Consider the following 7,897-nt stretch of genomic DNA (forward strand, 5'->3'; position numbering starts at 1 on the left):
GAAATCGGTTCTACATTATAGACACTATTACAGAGTGGTGATGTGTACGAAGGAAAGAAATACAGTGGCTTCAAATACTTTCAAATTTATCATTTTTATTTTTAAAATAAATAAGGCTCTGTTTTTGAAGGGTAAGATTTGCAGCTACTTAAAGGGCCACCAGAGGGAAAATAGATTTGGATAAAACTAAAGAGTTCATTCAAAAGAAAAATAATATTTTATTTTACGCTACTTAATCATTATTTTATTTGTTTATTTGGGTATAATTTAAAGATAGTATATACAAGTTGAATTGCATCTTTTCATTGTCATATTTGAATTAAAACATTTCACTAAGTAACCAAAATATGTTTTGATATTTTGGGAAAAAAGGTCCTTTTTTGATACAAGCTGTTCTGTTAATTGAATTTGATCGAATTTATGAATGGTTTTGGTCTCCCAAAAGCTCCATATTATAGTCTATTTACTTAAAAAAAACCCTAAACCAACAACCCTGCCCCAACAAACTATGGTAACCACACAAAACAATAACTTTCATCCTGGTCATTTGTTACTAACATTTTTGGGGGATCTAGAAACATGTACACCTATGAATGCAAACATATATGCCATTCTACCTATAAAAAGTAAGATTCATATAAATTTTATCTGGATTAATAGATTGCAGTTGTTAGGGATCACTGGGTCACATATTCTATTGTTTTATAAACCACGGACTTTAGAATGTACTCCAGTATTTGCTGTATTGAGCAGAAAACCCGTATTTTGTCTGAAACATTTTTTCCTGAAAGGCCTTCAACATATTTTTAAAATTCCAAAATACTTTAAGCATTCCATTAGAAAAAGAGTTGACTTCATCATCTGAGTGTGTATGTAGTTATATGCTGCATCATTATTATATATACACATTTATGTAGTATGTAGTAAAATTATTGTGATTATGCACAAATTGCTAAGCAGATTGCAGAGCACAGAAAACCAAGTCAACAACAGAAAAGCAACTAGAAAAGTCCAGTGTGCCTGTGCATACTTTATTCTGGCTTATAATGCCCAAAATGAACTGGCTGCCTATCACTGTTCTGACTATTAGTCGAAGTAGCACACTTCAGATAGTTCCAACCTTTCAAACTACCATCTGTTAAGACATAATCATAAGCCCACTGACAAGCGTTTGTCAGAAATGACTTCATGCTAATTGATCTCTTTTCCAACACACTTTAGTAGCTAATTTTTAAGACCCAAGAGCCATCATTACTACACATTAGTTGTCAAGATAACGACACAGCTGTCCTTTGGAAAAAAGAACCTAAAGTACTTGAACTATCACAAAATTATAGGAGAATCGCTTTTAAACAGCCATGTTCAAAATTTTAACTGAAACGAAAGGAAGCATTGATCAAAACAACATATCCCATCACCAACAGCTGCATTCTTTTGCATCATTAGTAAATTTAATTTTGTTTTGTTTATAGTGAATGAAGAGGTGCTATGATCATGTGAAATCACTGGTGCAAGCAATTTTCATTCTTTTCAAGCGTGCCTTCTTCCCAAGATAATTATGGCTAATGATTTGTTGCGTTCTGCATCTGCAGTAATCATGATTTCATCCTTATCTTTAATCACTGCATCTTTGCTATTCTTTCAAAGACGTGGTCAGCAGCCCTAGAGGGGCAGAAAGTTAAGGGGTCAGTGATGGCAATGATGCCTATTCTTACTAATGCCAATGAAAATTTTGACAGTAATAGGGCAAAATACAGCATTCACTCTGTTATACAATGTTCAATGCCTGATAAATAAATCTCACCGTGTTAGTCATAAAGCTGAAGCCTGTTTACAATTTCCATTTTTGCCCAAAGTCTGTCTCTATTCCCATCAACACTCAATTTCAATTTTAACATTTGTTGGAAAATCTGCCTGCCTGTTGTTCGTCTCCAAAGAAAGAAAACATTTTGTTATGGGCTGTGTTCCTGTTGTATCTCTGCAGTCAGTTGAGGAACACCTTATGTAAGGCTCGGTCTATTCTTCTGGGGCTCTTGACAACTTTGAAACATCTAAAAAAGGACCTGCTTCTTGGCTCTTTTCAGACCTTCCTCCAGAGATCTGAGTATCCGGAGAAGGGGCCTTCCCAATACGAAGGGAGCATGATCAATAGCACCTCTGTTGTAGATGAGTCTTAGTCAAGTAATCTGCATAAACTTGAATTTTCCATTATTATGTAGATTCCTCCTCTAAGTCAATATCTAGATTGAATGTTCCCTGAGATGAAAGCACAGCTGAGAGGCAGATAGGGCTCAATATATGTGAAATAATGAAGAAAAACCCCAACCCCCCAAAACCTCATCTAAATTAAATCAGTCCATAGTTGGACCCAGTTCTACTCCTACTGAAGCACCTTGCCTGTTCTTCAGTGGAACATAAAAACATGTGGAGGGGTGAGTGAAAACAGAACTGCAGTATCCTCTTCAATGAGCAAAAAGGCTAAAATCTGTTTTACCAACTCTTTGATAAGAGGAGCAGTGGTTCAGTTTGCAAGGTCAGTCAGCTGAAACTTGCATTTCTGAAAATTCAGGAGTTGGCAATACCAGGCATGTTTGTGGTTAAGAAAAACTCAGTGCTCAGCAGGCAAAACAATAAGAATCTTGGAAGCTGTTAAGGTGAATTGCAAGGAAAGAAGGGTCTATGAACAGGAAAATCCAAATAAGCAATGTTGTGACTGGGATTTTAAAATATAAGGTGGCTGTTAGACCAATTCTAAGGCCACCCAGTATCTTCCTGAAGAAGCCAATATCGAGAAGATTCTGAAAACTACTCAAATCACACTAGAGAAACCACTTAAGAAAGCATCCTCTCTTAATGAAGAGAGAAGCAGCGATACAAACTGATGATTTCCAGCTCTAATTTTTCCGACTTCTGGAAGTCAGATATCTTGATCTCAGTGATATGGCTCCATCTTTGATAAATGTAGACATTTGGATGAGAAGTCATATGTGAAGCTCGAAAATAGTTCATAAAAAATAACTGGATTTGGCTGTTTGAGGGAATGAAACTATACAGGTTTTCAAAAGTTTAATTGCTTTTCTGGCTGCATTCAATTTATTTAGGTTTACAATGGTTTAAGTTTATACAGCTATAAAAGGAAGTCTAAAGTCTGATGAAATACCTGTCAAAGAACATCAGTTATAGCTAATAACCCAACTAATTAATAGCAATCTACAGCCCATGACACCATTGATCCTCAGACATAAAAGTGGTTTGCACATGAATTAATGAAACATATTCAGTGAAAAATATTATCTGCATTTTATAGTGGGCAAATGGAGGCCTAGAGAGACTAAAGTGATTGCCATGGCAACAAAGATAATTTGTGTCAAGACGAGGAAAAGCACACAATTTTTTTTTACTGTCTTATGTAGCAGTCTCTTTTTAGAGTTTTTTTGTCTTTTCTGTATATTTGTTGTTTCTTTCCCGTCACTATCACATCTCTGCTGGCTTGTCTCAACTGCTTATTCCACACATTTGATAGGCATTTTCCAATTTGCAAGCCTTATATTAACAATTTTTTTCATTACATGTAATAAGATAATTTTATCTTTTGATTCTATTTGTGTTTTAAGGTTGCCTTGTAATGAGACATGACAAGATATTATTTAAGACATCTTAAAGCAGAAATAGCCTGCGCTCTCAACTGAGATATATGTATGTCCACAAAAGAGAACTAATATCAAGGGCTTTATCTTCCAGCAGCCAATTAGAATTAAGATATTTTTTCTTTGGAGAGGTACACTGGGTAAAACACTCCGCTATTTTTATTCAGGTTTTTAACGTTGGAATCAAGTTTTCAGTTGGCATGAACAGACATTGCTCCAGTGCAATCAATGGCACATAATGAAGCTCTGGTCCAGAGTAACCAAGTAAGTTTGTTATCCTACATATATTTCTGTAGATGGGTGTTCTTTCTTCATAAGCCCACCTATAAAAGGAAGGGATGTCCTGACCCTGTGAACTGCATGCTCTTGTCTTTAATACCTGGCAGCCATCAGACTGGCACTGTGGAGAGCTGAAGCAACAGCTCAGCATAATTTTACACGGCAATAATTTTCCATTGCACATCAGTCCTGCTCCACAAGAGGTTGCAGGCTGACTCACATACGTCAGCTTCAGCAGCCCTTCTGGCTTGCTGCTTCTCTTAGCCAGGGGTGTGGGTTACCACCAGGCTTTGAGCCAACACAGTCTTATCGATGCCTATGTGGCACCTGCATTAGAGCTACTGTAATTTGACTGCTTGGGATCTGCGTGTCGTCAGGACACCCAGACTGGCCAAATCCCACACGTGGGATCTGTTTTACCATTGGGTTCCTTCAGTTAAAACTAGTGAAATACCAAAAGAAAATTATCTTTTAGTACTAAGACGCTAGTTCCTCTCTGCATTTCCTTAGGTTTATGTAGCTGCACTTGCATTAATTTCTGTAAAGCAATTAATGGCCTTCTGTGATTTACAAACTGTATTTGCCATGTCATGTTTTTGAGTGAAGGTCTATTGCAGATTTCAAAAGTCAGAGTTCTGCATACTAGCACTCCTCACTGTTTTAAAATTTCAAGGAAAAGGCAGCTGAGCAAATATATTTGGGATTTAAGATAAGGTAAGGGGTTTTAGAAGCATCTAGGTGACTGAAGTGCACACATCTCATTGACAGGAGCAATAGCAATGAGTTTTCATTCAAAAGTGTGAGAGCCGAGTACAGGGTGTGAGGGCAACCACTTTTTCCTCCTCCTTTCAAACTCAGGAGCGTTAATGTTCCATGTAAAGTCTTGCCAGCCCTCTGCACTTCACACAGACCTGGTCACTCTGACTCAAGAAAAAAGTAAGCTTGGAGAAAAGTGCAAAGAAGGGCAACTAGTGACATGAGGGGAAAGGAGAGCCTGCTGTGCAAAAGGAGAGAGATATTGTGACTTACCAAAAGAGGTTCAGGAAAGTGCTAATTCATGCTCAAGAATAAATTGGGTGGATAAACACTGTAGGAAGAAAAAGAACTGTTTAAGCTCAAGAAAATAACGGATGATCTGCATTGTGCATGCACATTCAAGCTGGAAAGTGGAACGTTTCCAACAATAAGAGGACGGAGTTTCTATTTCCAGGGGAAAGAAACCAACTGCGGTAGAGTTTTTTGAACACAATGGAGCTTGATCAGTCCATGACTTAGTTGCCTGCAGCAGCAATCCCTGCCAGGACTGTGTTTCTTTGAAGTAAAACAGCTCTGTTGCAAGGATCAGGGATAATTAACTGAACACGGTGGAAGTGTCTTATATAGTAGAACACATTCTGCCCCCAGCTATGCTCAGAAGTGAACAAATAGGGGTAAGTGGATTGTCCTGTTCGCAATGTTGTGTCAGTGTTTCACCTAGGCGTGAAAGAACTGACCTTCCCATTGTGAGCCCTGATGAGTTCCTGAATTCATTGTATCTATCTAGAGAAAAAATCATCTAAACATTCAAATAATATGGGAACTTACATACCCATAACTTTACAGTTATATAGTTACTATGGTTATACAGTTACGCTATGCATGAAGTTATGTGTATAGGCAAGACTGTGGGCCTAAGGTTATATACATAAATATGTAATAGTGGACATTTAACAGCAGATATCTAAAATACATAATAGAATGAGGTTTTTTGCTTGTTCTTCACTTGCTACCCCTTTTCTTTCCTTTTGTATCCACCTCATGCTTTTTATTGAATACTTTACTTAGCTCCTGTGTTCAGGAAAAAAGCTTGTTCATGTGCTCCTGTAGTGACAAAAACATTACCTGATTTTTTTCTGAGACTGACAGGCTTCTCGTGTATCTTCCAGGCTATCTTTGGCATTCCGCTTTTGCTCCCTTTTATTTGGCCTTTCTAGGGTTTTTTCTCCTGTTATGTTTGCTATTTCTGTCCTTTCATGCTGTTAGTCTCTTTTCATTCTAGGTGTTGAAAAAAGTACAACACAAGGAACATCCCACCAGGGTAACTGAGACCTAAGTGCCGAAAGATGACCTTCTTCTTCTTGGTGGAATATCCCTTTTCCAGTACTTTTCTTTCCAAATAGTCTCTTCCTTCCCGTTCCTATTGTGAAAGTTCATATTGCTGTTCCTCCATTATCTTTCCTCTCTGTTGGATGACTCACTCTTTTTTTCCTCTTTTTGACTGTTACTCTACTCCTTCTGACTCAGTGTACAGCCTGAATACAATTTTGCTAGTATCTGTTGCTGAGGTTGGATTCAACACCCTTATTCATTCAGTGAAGTTTCCTTCATATCAGAGACATTCTTCTGTGGGAACATAACAAATGTGTGCTGCCTGCCTGCTGCAGAATCTCAATGCCGTGGATTTATAGCAAAGAATTTATGTGAATAACTGTGTCGCTTTACTCTTTAAATATGGGGGATCCCATTTTAAATATAATACCATGTTCAATGGTATTGCAGGTTTAGTAGAGACAAACTCCCAATTCTTAATTACGTAAAACTTATTAATTTATAGACACTTCATTTACAAACACACTCTGCTTTGAAGGCTGACCTTCCCCAAAAAGTAAGCTTTTGGGGGAGATTTAGATGTTGTAGTGTAATTTTGTAACTAATTATGATACATGAAAACTACATGAGTATGGTTAAACATGCATGCCCAGTCTAATGGTTAAATTCTGACAGCATACTGCAGAAAAGTCTTGGCGACTAAGATACTCTCTTTTCTTCTGGGGTTATGTTGGGCAAGGGTTGATTTCAGTGGAGCTACGGCAACGCAGACTCGTGTCATGTCGGGATGAATAAGGGCTGTTGGTTTACTCTGAATGTGTAAACTGCTGTAGGCATTGCGCTGCTGCTGCAACAACAATTAATATTTGGAAAGGAAACACGAAGAAACTCTAAGCTGGTAGCTGGTTAACCATGTTAGAAATCTAAGGCAGCCCCCTCGTGGCCATTTATGTTTTGAAGCAATTGTTTCAAAAACCGTTTAAAAATAGCCATTGTTTGGAGGAGACATGAATCCTTCCCGATTTAAAATTTCTACTGTGTACCGTTACACTTGTTAAAGGTGTTGATAACACCAACAACCTGTGGTGCTAATACAGGTCAAAACCAGTTTTTGTGTGGTATTGATCTGACATGACTGAATTGCCAGGAGCAGCTCTCTGAAGCCTGGCCTACAGCGGCAATCCCACACACCTGGCCTCAGCGTTGGCAGAGGAACGTTACGTGAACCGATGTGTCCTACCCCAAATCTGCGTGGCTGTCTTCTGTCACAGGACACTGATCCTGTTTCTTTTGAACTATGTTGCACAGAGGGTTGCTTACTCTTCCTGAAGCATCTTGAATTTTTTTTTCTTCCTTTAGTTCCTGTCTGTCCCCAGATCCTGTAATGACCCGCACTCACCTCGTCTTCGCTAAATATCTGCTCTAATAACATCTAATAACGTCTAATAACGTCTTCCAACTGCTTAGCTCAACCTTACTTACATCATTTTGACTTTAATCCTTATTGGCACTTGTGGTAACAGAGCTCAAAACACGAACAGTGGCTTGAAGAGAAAAGCTGGGTTGTGAAACAGATCGTGAAGAGATGGCAAGACAGAAATGGGAGATGGTAATGTGAAGATGGATGAGACACAAAATCGAAAGCACTGAGAAATTCGGAGGGGAAAAAACCGTGCTTTAAATTTTGATCAGGTGCCTTCTCTGTAGCAACTGGTCAGAGCTAAAAGCGAAGCGTGTCTTCCTGGAGCGAGGTGAAGAAGTCGTTCAGTGAATTCCGTTTTGTTTTTCTGGCGCGGGGCAGGAGACTGTGGGGTTTGTTTACATTTCTGCGGCCGCGCCTGACCGACGCTCCCCCGGGCGCGGCGGCAGCACCCCTCTAGGGC

The sequence above is a fragment of the Nipponia nippon genome, unplaced genomic scaffold (genome assembly GCF_047370975.1).
Source record: "Nipponia nippon isolate SJK-2023a ecotype South Korea unplaced genomic scaffold, ASM4737097v1 scaffold_7, whole genome shotgun sequence".
NCBI lineage: Eukaryota > Metazoa > Chordata > Aves > Pelecaniformes > Threskiornithidae > Nipponia > Nipponia nippon.